This window comes from Phalacrocorax carbo, chromosome 2 (genome assembly GCF_963921805.1).
Source record: "Phalacrocorax carbo chromosome 2, bPhaCar2.1, whole genome shotgun sequence".
Taxonomy (NCBI): domain Eukaryota; kingdom Metazoa; phylum Chordata; class Aves; order Suliformes; family Phalacrocoracidae; genus Phalacrocorax; species Phalacrocorax carbo.
The window spans coordinates 153,651,092-153,671,074 of NC_087514.1; positions in this window are offsets into that span (position 1 = coordinate 153,651,092).

The window sequence follows — 19,983 nt, forward strand, 5'->3', positions numbered from 1 at the left end:
TGTTCAGTTATGTTTGTCCTTCCTGTGAAGTGTGGATTTCGAACAAAGTTATACAATAAATGTAGAAATTCCTCTCAGAAGACAGCTAGTGAAGCCTTGGTCCAGCTGAAGTAAATGAAAAAACTCCCATTCACTTCAGGAGGGCCAGGATTTCTCCCCATACTAACACATCTAAAGAAATGATCAAAGTTTCAGCAATGCATATTCTCTGACTCCATAAATGCAGTAGTTGCTTCCTCTCCAGGCAGAGGGTCACATTTAGCATATTTTGGGCTCTTTAATGTGAACATAATAGGAGAATGCCAGTAAAACCACAAGATTTAGCAGGTCATCCTGCAGAAGTTTTCATCTCAGGCAAAAGGTTTTACTTCAGCTCTAATAAAATAGATATACAGCTTTTTTTTTTAATTTAACGACAACAAAAAAGGCACTCACTTAGGAAGTCCAGTCACATATTTTTTTCAAAGTTTTCCTTGAAAGTCAAGAAATAATTGTAAATGCAATTCATAAAGCAGAAAATATCAGTTGTTATACCAGCGAGAACCAGCATGTAGCCAGGTTAGAGCTGAGTCCTTTTTGCCTATTGAAGAAGTGATCAGAGGGCTGACAGCTGGAGTTTACTTGACTGTACAAAAAAGCAACTCTTATAGGTACCTTTTGTTGTATTCAAAATGCCAAATGTAATCTAAATGTACTTTTTTATTTTCTTTTTTTCCCCCATTGAGTATTATAACTTTAACTGAGGAAATGAAAAGAAAATAGACAAGCAGAAGAGATCAACATGCACCCCAAATTATTTAAGACACTCTCTAGGGAAATTATATGTTTTCACAAATCTATATTTTATTCTTGTGTTAGCCAGTGAAAAGAAAGTCCAGTGGTTACTGGAAACTGTGGGCAAAGATGACCATTTAAACGCACAGAAAAATGTATGACAACCACATCTCTTGATCATACTTCATATTTTCTATGAAATTCTGTGCATTAGCACTGTCTGACTATATGTACTATCTACTTAATAACCGGAAAATAGGCCTTAAAATATTGAAGCTCAGTAAAAAACAATAAATCAAAATCCCAAACCTTCTGAATTAATTGACTCATTAAATAGAGATCTTTTCTACAGTTTTGGAAAATGTAGTACATTTTAATGCACCTTGCAAACACTTTTAATTATAGTTCTAGATGGCAAGTGTGTTTGCCAATGTATAGTCACAGGACTTGCCGTAATGATCATTTACTGATCGTGTTTTGTTAACAATCTTCCTCCAAAATGGAATGGACTTGAGGCATCTGTCTTGCTGTTGAAATGAAACAATCTTTAGACAGTCACAAAGTGTTGTGATGCCATTATTATATGACAAGGGAAGAGACATATGGGTAGAAACAGACCTCCACTCCCTGGAAAATCACTATGTGACTCCCTAGTCTTTTCAAATGTGTGCTTTGTCACACAAGACTTATGGATCACAGATATTTTACCATCATATTTCTGAGAATGCCATAATTTATTTGAGATGTGTGTTGGGACTTTGTAGGCGTTAGGTAAAAGAACTTCTAGTGTACTTTGTGCTGACTTGGGATGTTCATCTCTATTTTGCAGGCAGGTCACATAGGATATAACTAAAGTTCACAGATAACACAGTTTGCATTACCAAATGTAGTATGTACTCACTCATACATTTAGATGTCAGGAAGCCAAGACTGCTGTGACAGACTTGGACCCCAAAGAACATACAGAATAAAATTAAGCTTTTGTTGAAATGCAGAATTACATCTTGGGTCAGCTGCTCTTCTCCATTAGCATCAGCTGACAGGGTGCCCTCTTGCACAACTAACTCTGCTAGTGACACAGATGCTGGCCAGAAAAGGTCTGCCATCATGTCCCTAAAATCAAGTATGTGGCTAAGAAGGAAAGACATCTGCTGAAGCCTTTCAAAAAAGGGCGTGTGTTTATTGCTAAGATCCCCAATGAGGAACTCAGGTGATTGGGCTTTGCCCACACTTGAAACAAACATGCCTTGCTTATGCACTCTTCTTCAGAACAAAAGGTTCAAATTCAAGCTGCTTACTTTTAATAGAAGTAAAAAACAAGGTCGGTTTATTTGTTCGTTTCAAAGCAGATCTGAAAAACAATTCTCATTTCTATACCCACCATTGATAGTTTAGTTTTTGAAATTCAGCCAGGAAAGATGCTATGTAACAAGTGGACCTGAATGGGCACTTAAATGTTTGTTGTCTGTAATAGCTGTTGGAGTTAGATGAGTGTCATGGAAAGCTCTCAAGAGTTTTGACCGAGCCTGACATGCAATCTTTCATGAGCGGTGGATCATAAATATTTCACATTTCTTGAGAGTTCACAGGCTCATCTCTATTTGAAACGGGTATATTTTAACTCGCTCACCATTCCCCTTGTGCCTTTGGCAAGTATTGATATAAACAGGATGTAAAAGGCTACCTTGAAATTATCATGCCAGTTGGAGTACCTTGGAGTTTCCGGCCTTATGCATGGGCAGGACAGGTTGTGTCATCTGAAGAAGAGCCTTGCGAAGGACTGGTAACTAACAGTCCTTTTACGTCTCCACAGTACTGCATCCACTGAAGCTGTGTCTTAGAGCAGGAGCGAATGGATTATAGAAAATTCTGAGTTCATCTGGTATGTAGTGGTCAATCAGGCTGGCAGAAAGTGTCAGTCTGGCATAACCTCTTTTACCATCTTGATCAGTTCTTCGTTTAAGGCACAGTCTATTTTAAGAACATAGTATTCCTGTAACTTTCCTCACCAGCTCCCGTTTCTATTCAGTCCACTTATAGGGTTCAGAAAAAAGCCCTGAAATTGGCATTGCGGCCAAAGTTTGTCTGTTATAACCAGAGAGGAATGTCTTGAACTTAATATGTCTGGTTTGAGAGATCTGTTTTTGTCCGCTATAACCAATTGTCCATTATAACCATGTCCATCATAAGTGCAGTGTGCGCTATATAATTTAACAGCAGTGGTTAGTACAGCAAAAGCCAACTGTTGAGGCTGGGTGGGAAACCTGAGATATTTTGTTAACCAAATATGTCCTAAAATAATCTTAATTTTTTGAGAAACTATCAATCTCTGCATTCTTGGCTAAGTGCTATTGTTGAAATTTTAAAATGGTCTATTCATCCTTAAATGTACACTTCACCAAGAAAAGAAAAGGTTTTTTTTTAATTCTTTCAAAATATCAGATGCTATATGTACTAGGCAGAACCTTGGCATCCCTGAGCTTGAGGAAAAAAGGTTAAAATGGGAGGGGAACAGACCCAGTTACCTTCTGCGGAGGAAAGTGTAACTTTTAAAAATTGGAAACATAAAAATCTGTTGTATCTTAGATATAGAGAACAAATAACATAAGACTAAGCTTTCTCATCACAGTTAAAATAAATTGGAAATTTAAGGACCCCAGTAAAAATTCCGACGTTGTTAATTTATTAAGCCTTGTAGAATAAAGAACAAGGAATGGAGTAGGGATTAATTCCCAATACAGTCTACTCTATATTTTTAAATGCCAATGATCTTTAAAACATGGAAATGAACCTGGCTTGAGCTAAACCTAAATGAACATTTCCTAGTTTTTGCTTCTTGAAAAATAATTTAAATTGGTTAGAACTAGGGTTTTCTTGAGTAAAATGAGATTTTTTTTCCTTCTATGAAACCGTTTTCATTTTACATATCTGCATTTCCGTTAAAAGCAAAGCCAGAGAAATGGCATGCCAGACTTGCACACCATTCATAAAATCAGCAGGTGATGCAGTTGATCTTGCAGCCAGTACTCCAGTGGCTAGGGAGTTCACCCAAGGGGTGGGGGAACAAGGCTCTCCTCTGCCAGTGGAGAACCCATGTCTCTACCTTCCAAGAAATAGCCTGAGGGAAGAATGGTTTTATTTTATCTTTTTAATTCCCTGTTAAAGCAGTCCCAATTTGCACATGATATAACTTTTGTTTTACTGAGGATTCTCCCACCTTATAAATAAGAGCTTAAATCATTGTGTCCTTCTTCTTGACTTTAGCCTGGCATGCTGAGACCCTTAGTGCCTTGGAGCATACCTATGGTCTTTGTTGGACTTCATGGACTTTGTGTGGCCTAGTGAGTGTAATTTGGTGAGTGTCACGGATGTGTCCCCATCTGAGGGAGCAAGACTGAGATGGGCAGAGGGAGGAGAGCTTAAACTTAACAGCTTTTGTTACATTTGCAGACATCTACATGTACCAAGCAATTGTGGAACAGAAGAGCAAGCCTCAGGCACAATCCCTCCTTGGGTGGTAGCCTGTGAATTTGGCAGCGCAGAGCTGTGAGATAGCTTGTAAGAGAGCTCTGCTGTTCAGGGGCCATTAACCAATCCTTGTGTAAACACTTCCTGAAAACTCACCTCTACCATACTGAGACAAAAATAATGGTGTCTTCTCTGATCCCCCAGTAAACTGCACATAAGACTTTTCAGGTTTGGGGTTTTGTTGTTGTTGTTGTGTTTGTTTCTTTTTCTCTTTTGCTGCGTTTACGTGTTGCTGGTAAGGTAAAACGGATTACGGGCAGTTTAGCACTGGAGACTGATTTTTTTCGTTTTTTAAGTCTCTACTCTGACTTGAACAAGACTTCTCTTCTTGCTGAAAAAATACAGTTTCTTGATGAGAGGTGTTATGCAAGTTACTGTAATTACTTGGCCTGAGCACCCCCAGGAGCTCTTCTGAAACACAGTAGTGGTTCTTGCAGGCAGGATAAAGTCAAACTTGCTCAGCAGTGAAGCTTCAGAACTGTGATTTCTGCCCCCAACCTGACTAAAATATGAAAAAACACTGCAGTAAGCTCCAGCCTGCCTCCATCCACCCAGATATAAACTCATCTACTGAAAGTTTATGACAAATGAGATGCAGCCAGTTCCACCTTGGCCTTTAGAGTTGAGGAGAAGTAAAGGCCTGTCTTTGTACAGTGATAAATGAGATGCTTATTCCAAGATTTTGCTCTGCCAGTGAATTATAGTTGGAACTGTTGGGAAAGGAAAAATTGTGGTTGGAAAAGGATTGTATTATGTGTGAGTGACACAATGTTTGTGCATGTATGTGGGTGTTCTGAGCAGATCCTTATGATGCATAAAAGAATCAGGATGAGGAATGCTTAAGTGTTGCCAAGTTGCCAAGTGTTTATCTTTTCAGATATATGGTGGTATTGACAGTCCTTCTTATTAGATGGCTCCTACAGTAAGCAGAGAAAAGGAAAAAAATGAATAGAATCCTGACAGAATAATACTAATTTTCTTAGAATTAGAAAATAGTATAAATAAATCAATAATTTACATATGTACATAATTTCTTACTACATGAGAAGTTGTTCTAGTTCATGACATGGGAGAGGATCGTGCAATGGCAAAACTGCTGTGAGTGAAATATGTTTTGTATTAAATCTCTAGCTGGGGTTAACCTGTTCAGGCAGGTCAACTCCCTTTCTAAAGCCATTAGCAGGTTTTTAAGCTGTAGTGCTTCTTTGTCAGAGTTTCAGTGCTTTGGCAGCCCTGAGGTTTGCTTTGCCGTCTATCTTCTGCCCTTCAGTCTTGTCAGGTACAGCCACTTACAAAGTGCCTGTCTCTGGCAGGAGCAATCAGCTTTCTTTATGGTTTACCTTCCTGCTTCAGAAATTCCAGATGAACTCTTTCTCCTTGTTGAGAAAGGTGATTTTGCGCCTCTCAAGAGCTGCACAGACTTATGCCTATTCTCTAACTCTGAGGTAGAACAACTGAATTTCCCACTCCAGAATCCAAACCACCTAAGCCCACTCGGCCCTTCTAGCTTGTGTACTGTCTGGATATCTCTGCAGACCTCAGAAGGTGTATTCACTAAGCAAAGCACTTGCAATCCCAATAATTTGATTAAAACTGGAGTGACTCTATATGATCTACCAGACAGGGAGCAGAGTCCTAGTTCAATACTCCTTGTCCCTTCCCACATATCCTCATGAGACAGATCCTGGGCCCTCCTAAACAACCCTTAATTTGTCAAAGAATCACTGTCCTGAATTTGGAAACTTTGGTGTAGCCAGCCTGTACATCTATACAGGCAGACTTCCAAGCATTCAATGGTGCTGATTGGGTTGCATTTTAAACTTTGACTGACTATTATCTAGTGTATCATTTATAAAGTGAGCACCAGTGATACCTTCTCACTGCAGTATGCTGGGCAGAAGTCATCTTAGTTTTTGCAGGAGGTGTGTATATGCACATAAGTACAGATACCAGTATGAAAGCTTCTGCTTGCTGTTTTGTTTCATGACACTGTACAGATGGTCTTCTAGATTACAAAGAAAATGCCTCTGGCAAGCTGTGCTCTTCACTGTGATTGATGCTATGAGGTATAAGCTTCAAGTTTCTCCAAAATGTCTCCTTTTCTCATCTTGGGGTTTGTTTTTTTTTGTTTTTTTTTTTTTTTCTCTGCTAATAGAGCGGTGTAGCACAGAATACTTCTAAACAACTAGGAAATATTTGTAATCTGTTTAGATAGTCACCTTTGATACTTATAATTTGTAACAATTTCTTTAACTGTGACTTAAAAGGGACATCTTGACACCATTAAGCATTCTGCATTCAGCAATGGCTAGTGTCTATTTTATAGTAAAAAACAATATGAAATGCTTTGCTCCTGTCTTCTCCATCCCAGCATCCCACAATATCCCCTTCCTAACCAGCAAAATATATCTTCATCCAGTTTATTCTATCTTTTTTGAAATAAATTTCAGATAATAATGAAGTGTCTTCTCTGAGCAAGAGAGACAAATCTGCCTGCTTTGTAATTGTCTTGCCTTTATGTTTCATATTTATTTTACTTACCTTTTTCATCAGTTTCCAAAATGTCAAACATAGTATTTCTTCATAAAGATTTTCAGTTTTGAATGACACATTAGTCATCATCCAGCTTGAAGCAATATTGAAAACCCTCACTGAAGTAGACATATGAATGGTCAAAATAATCTGAATATGTTAGGTTTAGAGTTCCGTTGTTAATGTAAAGTTTTAGCTTTTAGACTAAAAGAAAAAATCCCATCTTTTCATTGAAGATTGAAATGAAATGCACTCAAACAACAAATTAATTCAGGATTTTTTTAGACCTTTGTATAACACATCATCTGATTTCCTCAATGTCATATTGGCAGTTAATGAATGCCAGTTGAATGTATGAGCCTGGAATGTAATAGCTGACAATTAATGTCCATGAGTTTCATTATGAAGATCCTAACACTTCACTAATTAAGCATATTCCTGTAAATGAAGGTCCAAGAAGTTGAAGTGGAATTTTCAGACAGGTTTTCTTTGCGTACTTCATCCCTGCTCCTACTGAATCAGCTGGAGTTTTTTAGAAGAGGATAAATGAGATATGTGCACGGCAGTCCAGTTTTATAAACCCCATCTTGCACTTGTTTACTGTTACTTGACTGATGTTACAGGCATGACATTAGTACAACTGCATGTCAAATCTGAGACACAGATTAAAGAATATTATTTTTGAAATTACAGGTGGCAAGATTCTTTCTCTTCAATTAGCTGAGAAATCCAAATTCCATGCATTCTTTCTAGGTGAGCTCTTAAGTTAAGTACTTTTTTGGGAAAAGGAAGGAATTTTTTAAAATTATTTTTTATTTCAGAGATGGTTAAATGGACTGATTTTTATATCTGGTCAAAGGCCTGATTTTTCTTCTATTGAAGTTAATGCCCATGCTCATATTGATTTCTTAGAATGCTGGATATTCTTCCAAATTAATTCTGTACTAAAATGAGGCAATATGTTTTTACATAAAAAGTTAAATTTATGGTCAGTCTGGCTTGGTATATGTTGAAGACTATGCAGGGCTTCATCAATCAATGTAAAATAATAAAAAATTAAAAGGGAGAAACATTCTGTCAATAGCACTCCTGTAACAAAGGGAATGCTTGCTTTATATTGATTAACTCCTGTTAAATAATGCATTATGGCTTCACAACCATGTAGGCTCTTGCAGAATTGTTTACTGCAAGCAGTGGCAGTACAGAAATGCTCTTAGTGAGCAAGGAAATCAATACTGTACCTGTAAACACACTTGCAAATGTAGTCCCATGGCTCACCCTCCGATCTGCAGCTGCCCATTAAACCAGAATAGTGTGAAATAAGATTGGTTGTTACATTCTCTATTTCTCTTTCAGCACCCTTCTGGACAGCATTAAGCTGCTGAGGCACTTCAATTAGAATCCAATCCATAAGTAACTTGTTTGGTATACTTCTACTCAGCTATTGAGTATGTTAGTCAGCTAAGCCATTTCCTACATGCCAGATTTGCATATGAGGACAGTTTTTTTAGCAGCCTTCATTTGTTCAGACACCAAAAGGTTCTGAGAAGAATTTATTTGTAAAACTACCAAATAATCCTGGTTAAAATTAGGGCATTCTCAATTTAGCGTAGCAACCCTAAGAGCATTCTCTCCAGGGAGTTAGCTGCTCAGCTCTCATTGAAGTATGGTCCTAAAACAGTGAGGTTTCTCTGGAAATCTTTAAAAGGAGGTTCCTTAGCATGGCTAGGGAAAATGCTTCCATTCTTTGAAAGCGTGGTGCGGGTGCCAACTGAAGAACTAGGTGAGTGAAGCTAAAGGAAGAGTAAGGGCCAGTGAAACCCATGTAGTCCTGGGGCACCTGATGCCATGTCATAAATTCATGTTATTTGGTTTCACACACCCCTGGTCACACAGCAAGGAAGTGGCACACTTCCCCACTATCCTCTGCAGATTATGCTAAGGGCAATACTCCAAAAGGATTGAGTGAAGCTGAGCTTTCTGTCTAGGGAGTGGTTGTTCATTTAATTACCATTCATCACAAACTGAGATACTTTCAAGTATCACAGTCAATCCCTCTGAGCCAAACTCCTTGAATTTAGGAGAGCTGTGATGCTTTTTTCCATCATGACTTTGATTACCTTTAACAGAGTTTGACTAGCCCAGTGAATGATACAAAAAGACCCTGGTGTAGCTTTGTGCATATTAAATTCAAGACAAAATAAGCATCGTTTCAGATGATGAGCATCCACAGCTCCCCATAATATTGCCAGAAATAGATTAACATTTGTAGCACTGGACACCTATATGTAATGGTAAATGATAAATAATATAATGCTAAACATATTAGATCATTTTGGAGAAGCTGCATTAAAATGAAATTAGGTTTATTTTCATAGATTGATTGTGCAAAAATGTACCTGCATAGTTTTAGATTATGATCACTGTGTGCAATGCCTTCTCTGGACACAAGAGTGGGATTTGTCTGAACAGATTTTAGCCCCCTAAAAGTCCAGTGTACAGTCTAGGATGATAGTCTGAATTTCCCTTATAGTGGTGGAGATATATAGTCTTCACCAGGAGTCTGCGATAGCTATATAATATAGGTGGGTTGTATAAATTTATGGAGATATCTGACTTTCTTCACTGGCTCTGTAGGGAGCCTTGGCAGCTAAACTATATCAGATGAGACATTTTATGACATTAGGCTAACTGAGGGAATCCTATCATATGAAAAATAATGACCAGCAAAGGTGTGAGGAGAACTGGAGACAGCGGATTTCAAGTTAAAAAGAGATGCTATGCAATAATTAGTAACAGTTGGAGACACATACTAGCACTGAACAGTGCTGGTTGGTCTCATTTTGAATTCTTCCAAAAGGGAAAGATTATTTTTGAGGTTAACTATTTAGTTCAGAGCCAAGTTCCATCTAAAGAGAGCTCCAAGTCATTTTGCAATGACTCCAATAATATTGCCTCACAAGAAACTACCCTGCTATTTAATAGAGAATGCTTTACAGAAATCTGTGGTGACTGGCAACTGGAGCCCAGGATATAGTACTGAGGGCCATTATTTTTCAATACCTATATAAGGGTTTATTTGAAGTCACTGATCTTGTTCCTTAATTTCTAATGGGGTCCATATGACAGACACAGAAAAAATCAGAGAAGCAGGGTAAATTTTAGAGATCTGAGATCTGTCTGAAGTCTCTTCTGGACAAGGTATGAGAAGAAGGTCTGGCCCTGAGCCTGGTGGAACAGTATCCAGAATAACATCTCAATGGCCCCAAGCCATGGACAGAGCAAGGGAACGACATCCATCTTCTGACCACATAGTCATGCTCTGTATTTTCTTTTCTCCCTTAGGAATTTTTGTAGACAGGGTCACCATATATACAAATGGGTAACCAGCAGACCATGGCTGAGAGGGTAATCAGTTTTGGACCATTTGTACAGCACCTTCATTAATGTATTTTTTACTTTAAACTCTAAGAAGGTATCTTCCTTTAAACCCAGTAATATACAAAATTACTATGGTGCACTTTGCTGTCATCACCAGGCCTGTTCACATTTCTGAGGGAGCTTGTTTAACTCTAGTTTACTATTGCCATATCACACTGCAGATATAGAGAGCCTTTGAAACATGGGTAAAATCTGAAGCTGCAGTGTTACCAATATGATGAACACAAGAGTAAATAAATCATGGTTAAGAAAAACAATACCTTCCTAAGAATGGTTTCATCTTATCTCTGGTGTAGAAACTATGAATAATAAGGGCCAGATTTCACCCAGCTGTGGGGTGCACTCTGTTCAGGCCATCCAGAAGGCAAATAGAGTTGGGGAGGAGGAAAACATCTAGCACTGAATACATACAGCCTCTGAAGTTATTTCCCCATAACTTCACACAAAGATCAACGTACATAACTTCATTTACACTTTCAGGGGATTCTGCAACTAGGAAATGCACAAATAAAAAAATGTTTTATTACATCTGTAATAATACCTTTAGATAAACCTCACTGTGAGTGGTATGTTCAAAAAGTCTATCTATGTTAAGGTTTCATATCGTTATTAGCCATTAAAATATCAGTTACTAGTATGGTTTATTGCAAATTGGTGACCTGATCCCTTTTCTTGGTCCTGCAGCAAAAGAGGTTTTTGATAGCTCTTTACAAAGAGCTAATAATGAGATTTCATCTAAGGGAAAGAAAATAAGCTAAGTCTTTCATTAAAGCATTCTATAAGAGAAATGAATATTGCAAATGTATTTCTCAACTCATGGGTGCAGAACTGAAGTGAATTGTTCATTTCCAACACAGCCTTCAAATCAAAACATTTCAGCATTCCTTACTTACTAACATCAGTGGATCGTGTGAACCAGAACGCTATGTTACAATAACCTCATGATTTTTAGGCAGAAGGATCCTTGAATAATATTTCAGTCTCTGCTTTTCCCTGGAAACTTCCTTACTTTCAACAGTCCTCCTCTACTTGCCAACAGTGACCTAACTCTAAAATTATTTGCTACATTTGAACAGGGAACAAAATTAACTCTTAAGAAAATGGGTGGCCTATACCATCAGCAAAGAGTGGAATGGGGCTCAGATACATGTCCTGACTGGTTCACTAGCAGGGCTTATAGTATTTGTGAAGTCCCTCCGGCCACTGAAAAAGCAACATTTTTGTCCAGAGGAGCTGCCTTAGCTGCATGTTACTCTTATGATGTTTTATAAGCTAATCGGATTCCTTTTCATATATTTCAAGAATTGCCAGAGCTGTGCTTTGTCATTTGTTTGCAAGCATAACTTTTCAGTGTGGGAATGGGGTTTAAATATATACTGCACAAAATAGTTCTTCCAGAAAGAAGCTTTAATGTAGAGGACACAATTTTTTAAATGACACCACTATATATACTTACCTAAGTGTTTATTAGTACTGGGGAAATAGATCATTTCTGGGGAAAGAAAGGAGGCAAATTTCTTGCTGTAGTTTGCAGGGCACATTTCTTAGATTTGAGAACTGCTCAGACATTCAGTCAACATCATCCTCTGAAGGTGCTTAGGTTTTGGCAGGTACATTTATCCATGGAACAACACACAAAAAGAAACCCTGATGGTTTGGAAGGGGTCAGTGGAGGTCTGAAGGTTAACTTAAGCCAAAGATCCTGAGGGAAATTATTCTTAATGAAAACTGACACATATATGCCCCTGACAGCTTTAGAAAATACAAACGTATATTTCATCTGAATCTCAAAAAGCTTAAATATTTAAGCTGTGCAACAAACCCTGAACAAATTTTGCACTGAATAGCATTAGCTGCCAAGGAAAAATTAATTCACACACTTTTTATTTGTACTCTTCTGATACCCAGCGGAACAGTTTTACATTTATCTGACCCCATGCAATACCTTTCTTTCAAAATCATTACATTTAATACATTTTCATAAGGAATAATTTGGAGTGCTGCCCAGTCATTGTCTAAAATGAAGCAAGAACAGAACCTTTAACACAACATGTGCATATACTATCCCCACATTGTATATGAATGCAAGAGCAGACATCCTTTAGAAGCAATAAAAGCTATGCCTACCTAACGAGCTCCAAATGGTATTGCTTGCACACTCAAATTTCCCACTGAAGTTCATGGGCTTTTTGAATGTATAAAATAAGCATGGTAAAGGTAGCTAATTATAGGCACATATTTATGCTAAAGTATGGTATCCTCTACTGCAGAACTGTTTATTGTAACCACAGGAACAACAGGATGTTTTCCAGTAGTTATACAAAGATTTTTTTGGGTGTATGCTCCCGTTGAACATGAACTGGATACTGTTCTTACAAGTTTCTTAATGAGAAGACTGAGTCTCCTGTAACTGAGATGAGTCTTTATTATAATAACAGATAAGCTAAGACAGGAAGGAGCTTGAGAAAGGGAGAGCTAGGTATATGTCTTTCAGTAGGTAGCTATGACAGAACTGACTCACTAATTAAAATGCTTCAGGGAGGTTACAATTCAGTCCAGACCTTAAAACACCAGATAACCTTACGAGATGCCTATCATATTGCTCAATGTGCCATTACAGATCTCAGACACCTTAAGCAAAGCATGCTGCTGATAAAAGCCTATGGCAGTCAGAAGGCACATTTTCATACAGAAGGCGAGAACTGTTGAGTGCGATGTCTGATAGGAGCTATACTGGTTTGTACCAGCTGAGATTCTGCCTGTAATCAGCACGATGCTGGTAACTGACAACAGCATCTTAAATGGCTGGGAGCTGTACAGTGTTTGTTCATCTCAGCCTGGGTTAAAAGGGACTGCTGGTAATGTTTGCATCACAAGGATGCCCAGAGACCTATTCTAATATCAGGAGTCCATTTTGCTGGCCTCCTGAAGAGTGTATTTTCTCAGTAGGCTTATCCTTAGAAGGGTGTGAGAAAAGCAGAATTACTGTCTGTAGTAGAGTCACAATTGGAAACTGTGAGAATTTAAAAGCTTTCTACATCTGGTTATAGGAGATGAGACACTTTTTCACCAGAAGAGTAAGGAGCTCTGGAATAACTTATCAAGACTGAACCCTTTATTTAAAAGTGGTTTTATTTAATGAAAGATTTGAATTGTGGAAGTAAAAATACTGAAAGGAAGCAGGATAACAAACTTCAAATGTGAAATGTAAATGCAGCTGAAAGGTAGAACACAGATTTCCCTGTATCTATAAGGACAGAAACTAGTTGGTTTAAAGTATAGCAATAAAGGGTCAGGAGAAGCAGAAGAAGGCGTAAGAAACATTATCAGTGGTGGTTTATAAGTCCAGGTTATATACACATCTCTTAAAAGTGGTTTAGGGATTCTCAGGGCAGAATCAAGGTCTGCATTGCCTCCACATTCCATCTGATACTCTCTTTCCATCCTCTGGTGTCCTATTGCCTATGTTATAACAAGAGGTCAGACAATATGATCACGGCTATCCCATTATAGATCTTTATCTGCAAGTGTTCAAAGAGGTCTGCAGCTCTGCTGGCAGATGAAGGCAGGCCTACCACGTGTTTTATACCTGTTTTCACAACAGTGACTGTCTCCTTCAAAAAAAGAACTTGGCATCTTAAAATGGGACTTAAGATACAGTGTAGTGTTTATATTCACAAATATAATGGTGCATGTTGCCATTCAGCTGCTGCCTGCCTCTGAAGGCACCTCGGTTTTCTTGGCATTTTCCTTCTTATCTTACTGCTCCCAATGGGCATGTCTTCATTTACCTTTAGTGTCCTAAAAGGCTGCTGGTAAATATGTCCCAAAATGGGCACAGAGTCCACTTGATATCTATGTTCAAGTGAAGTTCTGAAAGTATTTCTGCTCATTTTCTGGAAGGGCCAGGATCCCTGTAAATAATGCAAACTTATAGGATATATCATAAAATGCATTCATGTCTAATTCTAATTGTTAAAGGACGCTAGTTTGGAAGTTGTAATGTATCTTTTCCCTTCCCTTCCCCATCCCCTTCCCCATACCTTCCTTCCTTCCTTCCTTCCTTCCTTCCTTCCTTCCTTCCTTCCTTCCTTCCTTCCTTCCTTCCTTCCTTCCTTCCTTCCTTCCTTCCTTCCTTCCTTCCTTCCTTCCTTCCTTCCTTCCTTCCTTCCTTCCTTCCTTCCTTCCTTCCTTCCTTCCTTCCTTCCTTCCTTCCTTCCTTCCTTCCTTCCTTCCTTCCTTCCTTCCTTCCTTCCTTCCTTCCTTCCTTCCTTCCTTCCTTCCTTCCTTCCTTCCTTCCTTCCTTCCTTCCTTCCTTCCTTCCTTCCCTCTCTTTCTGTTTCTGTAATCATTAAGTTCATTATTAAAGATGTGGCAAAAGAAGGAAGAAAAAACTATTTGGGGGGAAGAATCTTGGATTCCTTGACTATGATTATTTTTGTATTTAACGTAAATTGTCCTTGCCTATAGTTATTTGTTTAGTGAACACAAATTGACCAATAAGTGTCCTGAGAATGAAATCCAGGATTACTTGCCCCGTGTTGGTCTTCTACTCACAAGTCTGTGTAATCAAGGTCTCTTTCTGTTCTGAATTCCCTTCCACATACCAACCTCAGATCTACTTCTCAGATGGAGAAGTAGAGTGCCGCCTTTGCCTGGGATGAGCATAGCAACTGCACAACTCCTTTTTTGGAGCTAACCTCAGGTCGTCCTGTGGGGATTTGCATTCTCTTCCTGAAAATGCAGAAAGTTGAGTTGCATTTTGCAGCAGCATTACAAAGACAGGTATGGACACAATTCATTTTACACACAATGGTATACTGTAGTGTAGATACATGCATGACCTATGGCGGATCTCTCTTCTGCTAATTCCAGATGCTGCAGAATAAATTTCTTAGAAAACTACTATGGTCTGGAATTTCAGGCACTGAACTTCCTGTTGAAAACATCTGGGAAATGTGTATGTATAGGTAGGCAGTGTGTTTACAGAAAAAGAGATGACTAAAAGAACGTTATTAACCCAAATATGTTTGACTTCTTATTTAATCCCATCCTCGAGATGACTTTATATTCTACACACAAGTGTCAGTAATTCCAGCCCACTAACAATTTAGGACATCTTCATCTGCTCTGAGCATGATCATGTTTGTGATAAGATTTACCCTGTTTTCGTGTTCAACAGCCTCTCCTAATAGTGTGAGCATGGACTTAACTGTCTGTAGCAATCTTCACAACTTTCTTATCACCGGTGCAACCAATTATTCCTCATATCTGGTAGGTAGGTAAGTTCCAGCTTGGCCCAAAGCTCTAATTTTCTGTATTCATCTGTGATAACCTTCCCCAGGAGATGGTGACAGTGCTGGTAAATGATCTCTGCCCTAAGCATTTTGAGGTTTGAAATACTTTGTTCTAATGGTGGCTTGACACAAGCTAGAGGAATTTTTAAAAAATAATTTCTGAGGAACCATGGAGTATTTGTATGATTGAGGTATTTCAGCTTTCTTGCAGACATAAAGGCTGCCTTCTTTTAAGTTGTGAAATTGGAAGATGCTGTTTGTCATTACAATTAACTTCTCAGACTCCTTTAAAGTAAATTGACTTCAAATGAATTTTCAGCTTTGTCTTAGTAACGTAGTCATAGAAAATAGGGCTGGCAGCTGGTCGGCCTGGCCACCCTGCCTCCTGAAGACAAGGCTGACTGCATTTCAGCTGTTCCTGACAGATGTTTGGTAAATCCGTTTTTGACAATGCCAGTGACTGAGATCCCACAACCATCCTAGGTGCTAATGAGGAATTTCTAATTTTAGGTAGCTTTATAGTTCAGACAATCGCATATCAACAATTTAAAAAGATGGCTTAAAAAGAAAAACATTTTGAAAATGGGATAAGGGCTCTTGTCTCAAAAAATTTAATTCAAATCTTGAGGTGAAAAATATTACATCTGTTGTTGCCACCATTAATATATTTTCTAAGGCAAGTAGTTATTTTATTTTTTAGGCTTTATAGCACCCAGTTATGAGGAAATAATTCAGGTTCCTACTCGACAACAGCTCCAAGAAAAACGTGAGGTTACTCTTGAGTGCAAGCTACAAAACAGAGACTTTGGAGTGTGCTCTGACACATTGTTCTGAATGATTTTTTTGCTCTTGCATCACCCCAGGGACCACAAGTTTCTTTAGCTGTGTAAGTAAAACAATCCAGCTCTTATTCATTGATATGTGATTAATTGATATGTACATCTTCAGCTGAGCAGTCCCTCACCTCTCTGGTATTAGCGAAGAAAGTTGATTGTATTAGTAAGCCTCTGGTGAACACGGGAAAACAAGCAGTGCAGTTAAATAGAACATCTAAACAAATATATGTCTGTATTCACTGAATTATACTTCCCATAAAAGACAAATCCTATCTTCTAAAAGGTGAAAGAAAATTTTGTTCTAATACATAGAAGAAAGTTATCTTTTTCTATGTTGTTATAGCATGAGTGACTGCGAATCATCTATACAACCTTGGGCTGTGATATTAGAATAAATACAGAGAAGAGAAAGAAAAATCTTTCAAGGAGCTGAGTAGTAGTGGGAACACTCAAATCTATTTCTTGCTTTACACCTCCCCTGAACCTTTGCCACCATCTTTTCCATAACAAAAGTTTGGTATGTTTTAATTTTCAAAACTTCTAATCTAGGCCAGCAACAGCTAGGATTTCAGGTTTTCATTTAGCTGGGAATGATTGTTGACCTACTCTTAAGTATTTATTTTAGCTTTCCAGGTGGAATATCCAGCTACTGCAGCAAAGCTGAATTTTATCCTGTCTTCCAGTTGCATTTTTTCCTGAAAGACAAAATACACAAGTTTTCCAGCCAGCTCCGCTGAAAACTTTTGATATAAAAAATCCTGAAAAATATTTTTCAGGGCTGTGTGGAACCAGGCACATAACCTGTGCTCCGTTGGAGTTGTAATCACACATGCAAATAACCCAACAACCCAAACAAATCCTTTTGGGTCTCTTCCATTCTCTGTTTTTCCCTTTTTCCTGCATTTGCTGTTTAAATCACACCTGTAATTTTAAAGCCTAAGAGCATATGAAAGTCACTGGTGGTGACTGGAGTAGGTTCCAGACTTATATGAGAGAGAAAAATACAGAAACCACTTAGTGGGCAACAGACGGCTGTAGTGGAGAGGTATGAAAGAGGTGTACACAGTATCATTAGCCCTTCTACTACTACCCTCTGCTCAGATAACTGGGGACTGAAGTTATGCCCCATCACCAATTCTGATGTGTTACTTTTTTCATAAAGCACCTATCTCTATAGAAGGGCAGATATGATTATGAGAGAGTGTGGTGGGGATTGTTCCTCTTAAAGCCTGGACAGGGAAAGAAGACATGACACTGTGAATTATCTTTTTGTATTTGTTGTCATCTTTCTCTTTCATGCTAGACAGTGAGCTACGGGTAAGACCCATGGAGAACAAAGTCAGAGAAATAGTAACTAGCAGCCAAATCAGCTGCTAACTCAAGTGAAAATGCAAACCAACTAGCAAGGGCTGAACATTTCAGCGAGGGGGTAAGTGCCCAACAACTCCATGAGAATACCAATGAGAAACATTTGTTCTTGATTACTAGGCAGATATTAAGGGATTAATGTGAAAGGGAAGATTTAATTAGGAGCAACGCTTTGCAGAACTAGTTAGGACATATGAATGGTTGGAGAAGGAGAAAACAATCCACCCTTAAGGTGTCAATTTTACGTGTTTTTGAAGAACCATACTATACATCTATGATGGTTTAAGTGTGGAATTGTGTAAGAGTCTGAAAGAACTAAAAAAAATTAAAAATCAGGTTAAGAGAACAAATGGTACTGAACAACTTCAGGGACATCATCACCAAGGTAAGGTCTAACCTGAGAAATTCCTTATGTATTTTCTTTGACATTGCAAAAAATATGAGAAAGAAATAATGGAACTTACACAGGTATTTGTAGACTGTAAGATCAGTGTTGTTCAAAAACACCAGTCTTGCAGACGCTATACCTTTATAACTGCTGAGTGCAGAAGACAGTTAACACATATACACAAAAATAAACTATGTTTCTCATGTTCATTTAAAGTGATAGCTCTTAACGTCACTAATGCTAGCCACTCCACAATGAACAGTCAATGTCAGTTGTTTCATTCGCAGTAGGCACCATGTACTTGGGTTTTGTCACCTGGGCAACAGAGCACATATTTCTGTTTCCAAGGGCACTTCAGAAAGCAGCCTCTGCTGCTGTTATAAAGGACTTCCTACTGGACTTTCCCCTGCTTCTGTGTTCCACCAACTCATGCTGGTTCCAGTATTTCATATTCTTGTTTTTAAAGCATTATTTCACTCAACTTGAAACATTTTTAGGAGGTGTAAATCAGTGAATCCTGTGCTATCCCACTTTAGAGATGGAACAAGGAACTACAGAGCTAGGTCTGCTGTCTTTTGAAAATTTTGGTGAGAAGTTCATGCTGGGATATTGTATGTTATGAAAAGTCCTGGAGAAGCTGTCAGAAATGAAAACAATATGCTCTGATGGAAAGAAGCTTCTATAAAAAATACTGTACAGTTAAAACTGCCCACGTCCAATAACAGTTTCTGGTGGTGTTTCTTGACTATCTCAAGCAAAATATTTTGAATACGGAGGATCGTAGCTCTTGTTATTTAGCATTCATATTCTGATAATACCATAAAGCCATGCTGAAGTTGTTTTAGGAGCTTTTTAAACAAACATTCTCAATATGTAGAATCATACAGAAAACTGCAGAAAGGTTCTCATTCTCTAATACATTTAAGAGAATATTTCTGTGTTTATTATCCAGATGATATTTTCAGAGTTCAAGGGTGAACTTTTTGTCTTAGCATAAATTTGCACCCTATTGCAAGGTACATTCAGTGTCTCCTTATCAGACACTGAATCAAGGCTTGCAGGATTCAGCAGCTCATGCCTCTCTGCCCTCTTTATGGCTGCTGCATGCAGTTAATTCCTCCTGGGAAAAGAAGCAGGCCATCAGTTTGTTTACCATCCAGTAAAGATACCTGGCAGTTTCCTTGCACAAAATGAGCTGCTCTCTTGTCATGAAGACGTTTGATCCTCTCACAAGCTCTGCCATCTGTTGAATAAATATAGGCATGTGAAAGTTCAAAGTGTTACTGTGCGTAATAACAGACAGTGGAACAGTGTGGAGTATTGACTGGTGGAATTAAGACACATACAATCTCCAATTATGCCAGAGTTACAATGCTGCTAGGAGCATGACAAACTCTTTAAAAAATCACCCCCTCAAATTTCTTTTTTTTTTTTTAAAATCAATATTTTCTGTTGGCTACCACATGGAATTTATACTTAACCACCAGTTTAGCTCTGCCCACACAAAATTCACCCAGAGTCTGTTTAATTTACTTCTGCATTCTGGATTGACCTAAAAAAAAATCTTTAAAAATACAAAGTTAAAGAGACAGTGAATTACAATGAATAAGGTGGCAATTTTCAGTTTGTTTCTTAGTCCCAGAGGGACTGTGCAATCTCTTGCACAAACGGTTTGGTACTGATTAATGGGTTTGGTTTTGTTTCCATTTCAGTGTACAGAAAAAAAAAACCCAACATATTATTTTTCTTGTAAGCAAAACCTTTTCTAGCCTTTCTTGTGTTTGAAAATATTCAAGTAGACTTTTTTTTTATTGTTGAT